The following is a 13,768-nucleotide window of genomic DNA, read 5'->3' as shown; positions in this document are numbered from 1 at the left end:
CCTCCTTAGGGCAGCCCCTCAGCCCCTATCCCTCAGCTGGCAGGAGAGGTGGCTCAGTCCCTCCTTGCCCCAAGTTGGTGTTGTGGAAGTGCACACTACACAAGGAATTACTGGCCTGCCAGAACTCCTGACACTCTCCTTGTTTTAGGAGTTACTCAGACTTTAAGTTGGAAAGGAAGAGATCTTAAGGACAAACTTTTCTTCCCTGCAATGGTTCAAATGGTGGGTCAGGGCATGCCCTATTTCTTTCCTTATTTTTTCTGATCACCCCGCTTTTGCTGATACATACATAAACACCAGACTCTTGTGTGACCATACCAACGTTTTCTCCTTCCTCTAGGTACTGAGTGACTCCAGGCTGAGTCACCAGGCGGGCTGTCCTGGTTTCAGTTAGCACAGAATTAATTTTCTTCCTAGTAGCTGGTGGAATGCTGTGTTTTGGCTTAGAATGAGAAGAGTGCTGATAACACCCCGATGCTTTAATTGTTGCAGAGCAGTGCTTATACTAAGCCAAGGACATCTCAGCCTTTGCTCTGTCCTGCCAACGGGCAGGCTGGGGGGTGCAGTAAGAGCTGGGAGGGGACAGACCCAGGACAGGTGACCCAAACTAGCCAAAGGGGTATTCCATACCATCTGACGTCATGCTAAACAATATATAGGGGTGGCTAGCCGGGGGGAGGGGGCCGGACTGCTCGGGGTTAGGCTGGGCATCGGTCAGCGGGTGGTGAGCAATTGCATTGTGCATCACTTGTTTGTACATACTATTATTACTTTCGTATTATCACCATTGTATCATCATTATTATTATTGTTATTATTATTTTGTTATTTTTTTTCCTGTCTTATTAAACTGTCTTTATCTCAACTCACGGGCTTCACTTTCCATTTCTCTCCCCCGTCCCAGAGAGGGAGGGGGGAGGGTGAGCGAACGGCTGCGTGGTGTTTAGCTGCCGGTCGGGTTAAACCACGACAGTCTTTTTGGCGCCCAACGTGGCGCCCGAAAGGTTGAGATAACGGCAGATCTGATCAGAGTGTGTTAAACTAAAATTGGTGTAAGGATTAGACCTGCTTAATAGTCACTTGTCATGATGCTGATTGCTTTAATCACAACTCTGCTGCGCCTGTTTTCCAAATTGAGTATTATAGTACATTATTTTCCGTATTTGCTCTCTGTAGTGTTGTTTCTCCTCTCCGGGCCCTGGTTTCAGACCATTATGGTACTAAGTGTTATAGCAATGGCTTATGAGACGATAAGATATCTGGTCATGACTCTAACTTGGTATTTGTACTCAGTAACATCGTGGACTCTGTACTTTGGAAACAGCATCTTGGGAACTATTAGCAATTATACCTATTGTTTTTCTCCATTAGAGAGTCAATCTGTGGAGGGGAAAGGGGAGGATATTTTTCCTTACTTGCTTACTCTCCCTTTCTCCTTCACCACCCCTGTATCCTCCTGGGTCACTCTGCCTTCCTCCTTCACCACCCTCTTATCCCCTGAGCTTGTCACAATAGCTCTCCAAGATATTGAATATTTCTGGAATACTCAGAATACCATAGTCTTGTTGTTCTGCCTCATGAATGCACTTCAGATTCTGCTTAAAGTTAAACAACTACTTATGAAGCTCATCCGGAGATCTGCCCGGAGGCAGTATAGTTGTGGGTGGCAGGGAGTATGGGTGGATATGGGCAGGCATCTAGAGCAGTTGGCACCCCCAGTGTGTTGGAAATTCACCCCTGAACAATGGCAAAATCCTCAAAAACTGGCAGAATGCTTGAAAAAAAGGTGTAATGATTCTGGCAGTTCCAAAGTAACACAAATCATTGTAACGTGCTGGGGCCTGGCTCATGCCTATCGAGCTGCCATTGATACTGCTGTCAACTTAGTGACAGACCCTGCGGCCACTCCAAACCCTGTGACAGATCCAACGGCCACTGTGACCCCTACGGTGGATTCTGCAGCCGCTCCAGTCCCAGCTCCTGCAGCCACTCCAGTCCCAGCTCCTGCAGCCGCTCCAGTCCCAGCTCCTGCAGCCGCTCCAGTCCCAGCTCCTGCAGCCGCTCCAGCTCCAGCTCCTGCAACTGCTCCAGTCCCAGCTCCTGAAGCTGCTCCAGCTCCAGCTCCTGCAGCTGCTCCAGTCCCAGTTCCTGCAGTCGCTCCAGTCCCAGCTCCTGCAGCTGCTCCAGTCCCAGTTCCTGCAGCCGCTCCAGTCCCAGCTCCTGCAGCTGCTCCAGTCCCAGCTCCTGCAGCCGCTCCAGCTCCAGCTCCTGCAACTGCTCCAGTCCCAGCTCCTGAAGCTGCTCCAGCTCCAGCTCCTGCAGCTGCTCCAGTCCCAGTTCCTGCAGTCGCTCCAGTTCCAGCTCCGGCCGCTACTCCAGTCCCAGTTCCTGCAACTGCTCCAGTCCCAGCTCCTGAAGCCGCTCCAGCTCCAGCTCCTGCAACTGCTCCAGCTCCAGCTCCTACTGCTGCTCCAGTCCCAGCTCCTGCAACTGCTCCAGCTCCAGCTCCTACTGCTGCTCCAGTCCCAGCTCCTGCAACTGCTCCAGCTCCAACTCCAGCTTCTGTAGCCGCTACAGCTCCGGTTCCTGCAACTGCTCCAGCTCCTGTAGCCGCTCCAGCTCCTGTGGCCGTGTCAGAGAAACGAGCTGTAGCAGTGCAAGTTGACCCTGCAGAGGGCATTCCAACCCCTGTGGCAGACCCTGTAACAAAGTCAGAGAAACGAGCAGTAGCAGTGCAAGCTGCCCCTGTAGAGAAGGTGAAAATATGGTATAGAAATTCAAGTCGTTTAGAACGCAGAGAGTCTTCTGCCAATCCAGGTAAGGCTTCTGCCAAAACTAAGTATAGAGATGACGAAGATGATGACGACGCTGGGCCGTCAAGGATTCAGGAGGAGGAAGATGAGGATGCCGAAAGAGCAACAGTAACTACCCGAAGCCTAAACGAGCGCGAGCTACGAGATGTGCGAAAAGATTTTGGTCGCTGTATAGGTGAGCAGCTTGTCACCTGGCTGCTCCGGTGCTGGGACTCTGGAGCCAATTGTGTGGAATTAGACGGCAGGGAAGCCAAGCGGCTGGGATCCCTTGCTCGAGACGCCGGCATTGACAAAGCAATTGCAGATGGAGCACGACCCACCAGCCTCTGGAGGCGTCTCCTCTCAGCTGTGAGGGAAAGGTATCCCTTCAAGGAAGATATTTTATGTCTACCAGGCAAGTGGACCACTATGGAGAAGGGAATCCAGTACCTGAGGGAATTAGCCGTACGGGAAGTGATTTATGAGGATCCAGACCTCAAACAAACATCCACAGATCCAGATGAAGTCAAGTGTACACGACCCATGTGGCGGAAGTTTGTACGGAGTGCACCATCATCATATGCCAGCTCATTGGCAATAATGGCCTGGAAAGAGGATGAGGAACCCACAGTGGGTGAAGCGGCTAAACAACTCCGGCAGTACGAAGAAAGTCTCTCCTCTTCCTTACAGGCCTGCGTCTCAGCTGTGGAGAAACTTTCTGAAAAGGTTCACCAACTTGAAGAGAATCTATTGTCCTCCCCACCTGAACCAACCAGTGCCCACCGACCAAAGGAGAACACTTGGGAGAAACTTTCTGAAAAGGTTCACCAACTTGAAGAGAGATTATTCTCCTTCGCACCTGTACAAAGCAGTGTCTCAGCTGTCAGGGGTAGGCGTTCACCCACACAAGGAAGACGATATGGTGGGTACTCACCCCGTGCCACCCTGTGGTTTTACTTACGAGACCATGGAGAGGACATGAGAAAGTGGGATGGAAAATCTACCGCGACCCTAGAGGCACGGGTACGTGAGTTGCAAAAGAAAACAATCAGGAAAAAGGGATTCTCCGAAAAGTTTGCTGCTCCAACTTCCAGCAGACAGTCCTTCAAACACAGAAACGAGGAAGATTCTGACCAGGATTAGGGGGGCCCTGCCTCCAGCCAGGGGGAGGAAAGGGACAATCGAGTTTATTGGACTGTGTGGATTCGATGGCCTGGCACATCACGCGCACAGAAGTATAAGGCTTTAGTAGACACCGGTGCACAATGTACTATAATGCCATCGAGCTATAAAGGACCAGAGCCCATCTATATTTGTGGAGTGACAGGGGGATCTCAGCAGTTGACTGTATTGGAGGCTGAAGTGAGTCTGACTGGGAATGAGTGGGAAAAGCACCGCATTGTGACTGGTCCGGATGCTCCATGTATCCTTGGCATAGACTATCTTAGAAGAGGATACTGCAAGGACCCAAAAGGGTTCCGGTGGGCTTTTGGTATTGCTGCCTTAGAGACAGAGGGCATTAAACAATTATCTACCTTGCCTGGTCTCTCAGAGGACCCCTCTGTTGTGGGGTTGCTGAGGGTCGAAGAACAGCAAGTGCCAATTGCTACCACAACTGTGCACCGGCGGCAATATCGCACCAACCGAGACTCCCTGATTCCCATCCATAAGCTAATTCGTCAATTGGAGAGCCAAGGAGTGATCAGCAAGACTCATTCACCTTTCAATAGTCCCATATGGCCAGTGCGAAAGTCTAATGGCGAGTGGAGACTAACAGTGGACTATCGCGGCCTGAACGAAGTCACGCCACCACTGAGTGCTGCAGTGCCGGACATGCTGGAACTTCAGTATGAACTTGAATCGAAGGCAGCCAAGTGGTACGCCACAATTGATATCGCTAATGCATTTTTCTCCATCCCTCTAGCAGCAGAGTGCAGGCCACAATTTGCCTTCACTTGGAGGGGAGTCCAATATACTTGGAATAGGCTGCCCCAGGGGTGGAAACACAGCCCTACCATTTGCCATGGGCTGATCCAGTCTGCACTAGAGCAGGGGGAAGCTCCTGAACACCTGCAGTACATCGATGACATTATTGTGTGGGGTGACACAGCAGAGGAAGTTTTCGAGAAAGGGAAGAAAATAGTCCAAATCCTTCTGAAAGCCGGTTTTGCCATAAAACAAAATAAAGTCAAAGGACCTGCACGGGAGATCCAGTTTTTAGGAATAAAATGGCAAGATGGACGTCGTCAAATCCCAATGGATGTGATCAACAAAATAACAGCTATGTCTCCACCAACTAACAAAAAAGAAACACAGACTTTCCTAGGTGTTGTGGGGTTTTGGAGAATGCACATCCCAAATTACAGTCTGATTGTAAACCCACTCTACCAAGTAACTCGTAAGAAGAATGAGTTTGAATGGGGCCCTGAACAACGACAAGCCTTTGAACAAATCAAGCAGGAAATAGTCCATGCAGTAGCCCTTGGGCCAGTTCGAACAGGACCAGATGTAAAGAATGTGCTCTATACTGCAGCCGGGGAGAACGGCCCCACCTGGAGCCTCTGGCAGAAAGAACCTGGGGAAACTCGAGGTCGGCCTCTGGGGTTTTGGAGTCGGGGATACAGAGGATCTGAGGCCCGCTATACTCCAACTGAAAAGGAGATATTGGCAGCATATGAAGGAGTTCGATCTGCTTCGGAGGTGGTCGGTACTGAAGCGCAGCTCCTCCTAGCACCCCGATTACCGGTACTAGGCTGGATGTTCAAGGGAAGGGTCCCCTCTACGCATCATGCAACTGATGCTACATGGAGCAAGTGGGTTGCACTGATTACTCAGCGGGCTCGAATAGGAAACCCCAGTCGCCCAGGAATATTGGAAGTGATCATGGACTGGCCAGAAGGCAAATACTTTGGGATATCATCAGAGGAGGAGGTGGGTCGTGCTGAAGAAGCCCCACTGTACAACCAGTTGCCAGAGAATGAAAAGAAATATGCCCTGTTCACTGATGGGTCCTGTCGTATTGTGGGGAAGCATTGGAGATGGAAGGCTGCTGTATGGAGTCCTACGCGACGAGTTGCAGAAGCTGCTGAGGGAGAAGGTGAATCGAGTCAGTTTGCAGAAGTGAAAGCCATTCAGCTGGCTTTAGACATTGCTGAACGAGAAAAATGGCCAGTTCTCTATCTCTACACCGATTCATGGATGGTAGCAAATGCCCTGTGGGGATGGTTACAGCAATGGAAGCAAAACAACTGGCAGCGTAGGGGCAAACCTATCTGGGCTGCTGCATTGTGGCAAGATATTGCTGCTCGGGTAGAGAACCTGACTGTGAAAGTACGCCACGTAGATGCTCATGTGCCCAAGAATCGGGCTACTGAAGAACATCAAAACAACCAGCAGGTGGATCAGGCTGCTAAGATTGAAGTAGCTCAGGTGGACCTGGATTGGCAGCATAAAGGTGAATTATTTATAGCCCGATGGGCCCATGACACCTCAGGCCATCAAGGTAGAGATGCAACATACAGATGGGCTCGTGATCGAGGGGTGGACTTGACCATGGACGCTATAGCACAGGTTATTCATGACTGTGAAACATGTGCTGCAATCAAGCAAGCCAAACGGTCAAAGCCTCTTTGGTATGGAGGACGATGGCTGAAATATAAATATGGAGAGGCCTGGCAGATTGATTACATCACACTCCCTCAAACTCGCAATGGCAAGCGCCACGTACTTACAATGGTGGAAGCAACCACCGGATGGCTGGAAACATATCCTGTGCCTCATGCTACCGCCCGGAACACCATCCTGAGCCTTGAAAAGCAAGTCCTATGGCGACATGGCACCCCAGAAAGAATAGAATCAGACAATGGGACTCACTTCCGAAACAACCTTATAGACACTTGGGCCAAAGAACATGGTATTGAATGGGTGTATCACATCCCCTATCATGCACCAGCCTCCGGGAAAGTTGAACGATACAATGGCCTGTTAAAGACTACCTTGAAAGCAATGGGCGCTGGGACGTTCAAAAACTGGGATACGCATTTGGCAAAGGCCACTTGGTTAGTCAATACTAGGGGATCTACCAACCGAGATGGACCTGCCCAATCAAACCTGTTACGTACTGTAGATGGGGATAAAGTTCCTGTAGTGCATGTAAAAAATATGCTGGGTAAAACAGTCTGGGCTACTCCTGCCTCAGGAAAAGGCAAACCTATTCATGGAATTGTTTTCGCTCAGGGACCTGGATATACTTGGTGGGTGATGCAAAAGAACGGAGAGGTCCGGTGTGTACCTCAAGGAGATTTAATACTGGGTGAGAATAGCCCATGAACTGAATTGCACCATGTTAAATAGTATATTATACTGTATGTTATCACTACCATGATTACTATAGGTGACTAATTAGAATGTATGGAAAAGAGTGTAACCTGAGCATGACATAAATGGTATGGAATAAGGGGTGGATAGATGTCCTGGTTTCAGTTAGCACAGAATTAATTTTCTTCCTAGTAGCTGGTGGAATGCTGTGTTTTGGCTTAGAATGAGAAGAGTGCTGATAACACCCCGATGCTTTAATTGTTGCAGAGCAGTGCTTATACTAAGCCAAGGACATCTCAGCCTTTGCTCTGTCCTGCCAACGGGCAGGCTGGGGGGTGCAGTAAGAGCTGGGAGGGGACAGACCCAGGACAGGTGACCCAAACTAGCCAAAGGGGTATTCCATACCATCTGACGTCATGCTAAACAATATATAGGGGTGGCTAGCCGGGGGGAGGGGGCCGGACTGCTCGGGGTTAGGCTGGGCATCGGTCAGCGGGTGGTGAGCAATTGCATTGTGCATCACTTGTTTGTACATACTATTATTACTTTCGTATTATCACCATTGTATCATCATTATTATTATTGTTATTATTATTTTGTTATTTTTTTTCCTGTCTTATTAAACTGTCTTTATCTCAACTCACGGGCTTCACTTTCCATTTCTCTCCCCCGTCCCAGAGAGGGAGGGGGGAGGGTGAGCGAACGGCTGCGTGGTGTTTAGCTGCCGGTCGGGTTAAACCACGACACGGGCGCACAAAGCACAGGTATCAAACAACTGCAGGGGGAACCATGGAGTGCCAGGAGTGCATAGGGGTGCTGCTGCCCTTCCTATTTTCTGCAAGAAATGACTTCTGTCAACACAGGCACGGACAGCTACTGTGCAAGGCACCACACAAGGGGCCAGCTGCTGGAGGGCAGACAAGTCTCAGAGGATCTGAGAAGCATTCACGTACACTTTGTTCCACGCTAACTCATAGCAAGAGAGAGCTTAATTCACTTTACAACAAGATTGCAGAACACTCCTGAACTGACCGGCTAATTCTCTGCAGGAGTTGTGCTGTGTCAATGCAGGGCAAAAGAAGTGAGCCTGAAGTAAGCCCCCTGCATTGCCCTGCTCTAATAATCCACACAGAGATTCGGAATCTAAAATTGGATTTGGAGATGTGGCTGACCTGATGATTAGTGATGGTTTTGCGCCCTGCGGTCTCTACAGTACCTGAGCGATTACAGAATAACATTACTGAGCCAAAAGATACAGACTCCTAATTCTCTAAGGTGTCTGTAGGAATATTCAAGGAAAGGAGCTAATTTTTTTTTGTGCCCATCTTCAGAAAATAAATAAGGTTACACTCTCCACGAATAACAAAGATGTGGAGGATTCCTTTGTGGACAAATCACATACGTAAATACTCACCTATTCACGCACCTGGTAGTAAAATCTGAGATTTCTAGGTAAATGCATAGACTTTCTGCAAAGTCTCTTTTTACTTTTAATTAAACATCCTGAAAAGTATAACCACACAGTGAAGACAGAGGATGAAGAGAACGTGCATTCTTACAGGACATTATCGAAGCATCAGTTAAACTGCTTTTGTTTGATGGACTCTTCCATGTTGACTTCTCTTGCAAGATATTACCACTGATGAAGGACAGGAAACAGCGACAATCTTTTCACCTCAGCAAGTGCAATTCTGGAAAGGATTCCCATGAATAGTTAAATACTATTTACTGGTTCCAAGTTTCTTCTCATGTATAAATTCCCATCAAAGCAAAGAGCACTAGTTGGCAGGATATGAATATAAAAAGATAGCTTGAATCCCCATCAAATACTGTGCTATTTATTATATCATTTAGATTAAGATAACCTTCTCATTGCCGCAGCATTATTGGATTGCCTTCTGCTTCTGCATCGCAACAGGCACATACCTGACGGCTGACTTTTAACAAGCTGCTATTGAATAACCACAAGAAGAAAACAAAAGCAAAAATCCTATCTAAAGCTGGCATGAAATTAAACCATTCAATGTAAAGCTGCTGTGACATTATAATTCGTGTTGTAGAGATCTGTTCACCAGAAATTTCAGCTGCAGTGAACTAGACCCTCTAGGCTTATGCATACAAAGCAGTTGCTGCGTCACCTGTTAAGCTTGTTGTATTAGGGAACTGAAACTCATATTTTGCCAGCTTTAAGCTGGAAGCCAAGGATAGTGTTCTTTTTTCTTTTTTTTCCCCCCAACACAACTAAAAGCACATTCAGAACATGATAATGAAACAACCCAGGGATGTGAGAAATGTTCACATGGCTGCCTGCCGTGCAAGAGCACCTTAAAGAGAAGGTAAGGATGTGACATGGTGGATGGGACTGGAAGGACAGTACCTCAAACAAAGCACATGAAAAAGAACAATTAAAGGAGTCAATTTTAATGCTTTTGGTTTTCTTTCAGCGAAACAGTTTGTATTTTGTCTTCTGAAAAGACATATTGGCCCTCTAGGCCACAGGGAGCCTCAGGGAGCAGACCTTTGCTTCTGGAAAATATCAGCAAACACCGGAACAAAATAAATCATTCCAGGGTTATTTTGGCTGGCAGAGCAGATTAACAGAAAACCACCCCACCACAAAATACTCACGGAGCTGCAGGACCAGAAGTCTGCAGCGTACAGCTTTTCCTTTTTCCAACCACCTGGGGCAGGTAAAGGAGAAGAAGCCAACACCACTACCTGGCTCCTCTTTTTAGAGATATTTGCTTGTTGGCTTGGCTTGAAAGTGAAAAACCAAGGTGCTCTGCACTGACCTTCACATTAAAAGGAGTGGGACACCATGAAGCACGAAGAAGGCTCTGTTACTAGTTTCTAAATCCTGCTGGAAAAACTGCCACAGAGGACGCTTGGGGAATGAAGGGCCTAGGTGAGAACTGTTGCACTTTGATAAGCACAAAATGAAAAAATGAGTGGAAAGACTACATTGAGAGACTCAATCTGTCCCGGTATGAGGAAGGAGAGCAAAACCAGTATCCTCAGGTAATCTCTCGCTATTGAGTATACACATTCCTTCTGAAATGTACACTTTTACAACATATTAACTGTAATCATGTACCAGGGATAATATAACCCATTAAAAACCAATTGATTTAGAAATTAAGCCAAGATATCCCATTAAAAAAAAAAAAAAAAAAGTTCTTTTAAACACAGAACCCCCAAATACATTTTGTTTACTGTTTCATGAAAGTTCAGAACATCAAAATCATTAATCCAAAATCATTAATTCACACAACAGATGCTTCAGTTCCAACATGGAAAATGCTATGTACCACATTCAAAGTCAGTATACTTTACTTTCTACGTACTCTTGAGAATTCTTCCTACTACAGAGATCCCTTTTAGTTTAAGTACTCTTGCTTTAAACAATGCACGCCAGTCAATACAAGTCACTGTATTGGCTGTCTCATTGTGAGCTCTCATCAGCCACAAGGCAGTTATTTAAACTACACTTGGGATTATCTATTAAATAATTGAAAGTGATAAACAACTTGGAGCGGGGGGCATCAACAATGCAATTAAAATATGTATAAAAACCTGCAATGTCTGCCATACAGTATTTCACAACTGTCCAAATGTACTTTATATCATCACGGGAACTGTGGATCCTCGTGTTTTCCTATGAGCTGATTCACTCTTAGTTGTGCATTTCTAGAAAGAAAACTTGGCATGCCTTACACAAAATATACCCAGATGCATACCTTTAAAGATTACTTTGCCAATACTTCCAGTAATACTCAGGCCAATGTGCATGTGTTCTTGCCACAGAAGGGAGACAAAATAATAATTTGCTCTTATCTCTAAATAAAACTGGTCCAGATACGTATTGACTATAGTCACTGAATACTTTTTCCACTACAGTAACACTGAAATGGAGAAAAGACCTTCCTGCTAGTACAAAGTTAACGTAATGCAGAAGCCTAGTAAGTAAACTTTGTATTTCATGGCAACCTATGACATCAAAGCTGCAGAATATATCACACACACACACACTTAACATAAGCTTCTCTTTAGGCCATTTCATTTGCATTTTCAAAAGCTACCTACTCTTAAGCACAAAATTAAATAGCAACTGAGAATCTGAATATGTTAACTAAACTGTACGGAAACTGTGACAGTGTGCCTAGGGTTTATTAATTTATATCTCATCAGAAAGAAGGAGAAAAAAAAGAATGTAATCTTTGCTATCTCTGGAGCGGGTTGAAAAGAGAAAAACATGTCACTAGTATGGACAGTTTTAGAAGAACTTTCATTAAAAATGTGCATCTCCTTTCAAACAAAAAGTGAAATGTTATTCAATTTGATAAGAAATTACTGTTTTGGAGTGTTTAGCTTTGATTGCACTGTTCACATCTTTCATTTGTATCTTATTTTCTCTGCGCTGTCTGAGAAGCTGAGGTACTTCACCTTGTTTTTTTCTTTGCACTGAACAAAAGTTGAAAATTGAATAGAAATATTTAATATTATTGCCAGAACATAAAACATTTGAAATGTTCTGACATGAGGCCTATGCTTCACCTCACCAAACACTAGGCATTCATCATCTGGACACCATTATCATCAATTAACATAAGTATTCTAGGTATCTTGCCTAGGAAGAGCTGAGTTTCATTACAGACATACACAGTTCTCTCCAGCAATGCTAGAGCTCAGGGAACAGATGCTTATGTCTACATTGCAGACATCTGATGCTTAATGAAATTAAATGCATCATAAATGCAGTAGTAGCAAACATTTACATCTCCTATCTGATGATTTCACAAACACAAACATCCTAAGGTACAATTCTGCCATCACTACTGTGGTCTGGCAATAATATGGATGACCACGTTCCCTCTCCATACCCCAAACTTCCTTCCATCAGCTCAAATGGCTAGGCAGAAGCTGAACGTCAGATCAGATCACTGATCAAAGGTGGGGAGGATTTTTTGATGGGTTATTTATCTTTCTGTCAGATCAATGGCACTAACCTACACCCTGCATCTATACAGTTGCTGTACCTGAAACAGATTGGTATCAAACAAATAGCAAAGAGAAGCTTGTACCCAGATCAGACTGAATTTACTGCTTTTTTTTTTTTTTTTTATATATACAGTAATATTTACTACATAGCAAGGAGAGGTTGTTCAGATAAAGGACAGAGAATCTTAGTTCTCATCATACTGGGCTTTGCAAGGTATCAGCTTGAACAAGTAATGCCAATAATTTCTTATTTTTACCCAATTAATACTCTCCCTGTTTTGATTTGGTAACATTTTGGAGAGGTCTGACACTGAATTTTCATGACTGGCAACAGAAGCAGTGAGATTCCTTCCACCCATGAAAGGAGGGAAAAAGTTTCACTGTTGTCCTAGATGAAAATACATGGGGTACCCATGGCTGGAAATGTGAAGTGATTGGCAAGCAAACAAAACAGATACAAAGTCAAGAGTTGGTATAAGGCTAAGAGAAATCTTGCCATTAAGCTACTGTCATTATGCTATTACAACTCATTTTCAGATTTTTGTCTCCTGAGAAATTTCATGTCCATCATCTTGAATTCTTCGGAGGCTTACACATCTAACAAATGGCCAATAGCTTGTAAAACAGGACATTCTTTCACTCTTTATAAGATTCTAATAGTTGCTAAGTTCGTAAGATTATCAATATTAAATTGAAGGAAGGCGTTTGCCATATAAAGCCATCTAATCTCATATAGGCCATCTTATACTAAGTTTGCACATATAGCAAATCAACACTCAGCCTTCTGCACACAAGGAAATTCGTTCACCTTTAACTGACCTACACAGTTCTGCTCCGCGTTGGTAATATCGAAGAAATACTCCGCTGATTTTGGTAGGCATAAAACTGTAGCAGAAGTATTATGAATCATCATACTGATTCCTAATTGTCTTTTTCTTAATTTACAATTTTTCATACTGAAGATTAAGAAGTAATCATGTTGAGGAAACAATTGCACTGGAATGAGAGGTGTCTATAGTGCTCCAAATGATTATGTTTATATCATCTTTTAAATGAAATTTAAAACTTTTTCATCACTGACTGTGGACAATTCACATTCTCCAATGATTGAATTCAAGAGGTTAAACTACCTTCCTAAAAACCACTTTCTTTTCCTTTTCTTTTTTTTTCTTTTTAATAATTATTTTCATGTATTTAATTTCAGTAAGATAGCACAGGAGAGCTATCAAGAACTACAAAAAAGCCCCGTTAACTACTGCAGTCCAGTGGCAAACACCTAGTTAGCTGCGTATCATTAAAACCTCAATACCCAAAGAGGCTATATCCTAAAGTCAAGTAGAATAATCACTGGAGAAGCAGGACTGGATTGTATTACAGAACATGTAGAGCTTAGGCATATGGTTTAGTGGGGACTGCTAGCGTTAGGTCAGAGGTTGGACTCGATGATCTTGAGGTCTCTTCCAACCTAGAAATTCTGTGATTCTGTGATCAGTTGTAATATCCAAATGGCTATTTGGACTCATCTGGACTTAAAACACATCACAGAAAAGAAAAATGGCTTCATTGAGTCATTTCTCACGAGAAAAACTGTCCCAAATTAATCTCGTTTCATTTGCAGAAATAAAACCTCATGCAATGTGACAAATTCCTTCTTTTTGGACA

Source organism: Aythya fuligula, chromosome 7, assembly GCF_009819795.1.
Source record: "Aythya fuligula isolate bAytFul2 chromosome 7, bAytFul2.pri, whole genome shotgun sequence".
Lineage (NCBI taxonomy): Eukaryota > Metazoa > Chordata > Aves > Anseriformes > Anatidae > Aythya > Aythya fuligula.
Note: the sequence above shows the minus strand (reverse complement) of the source record.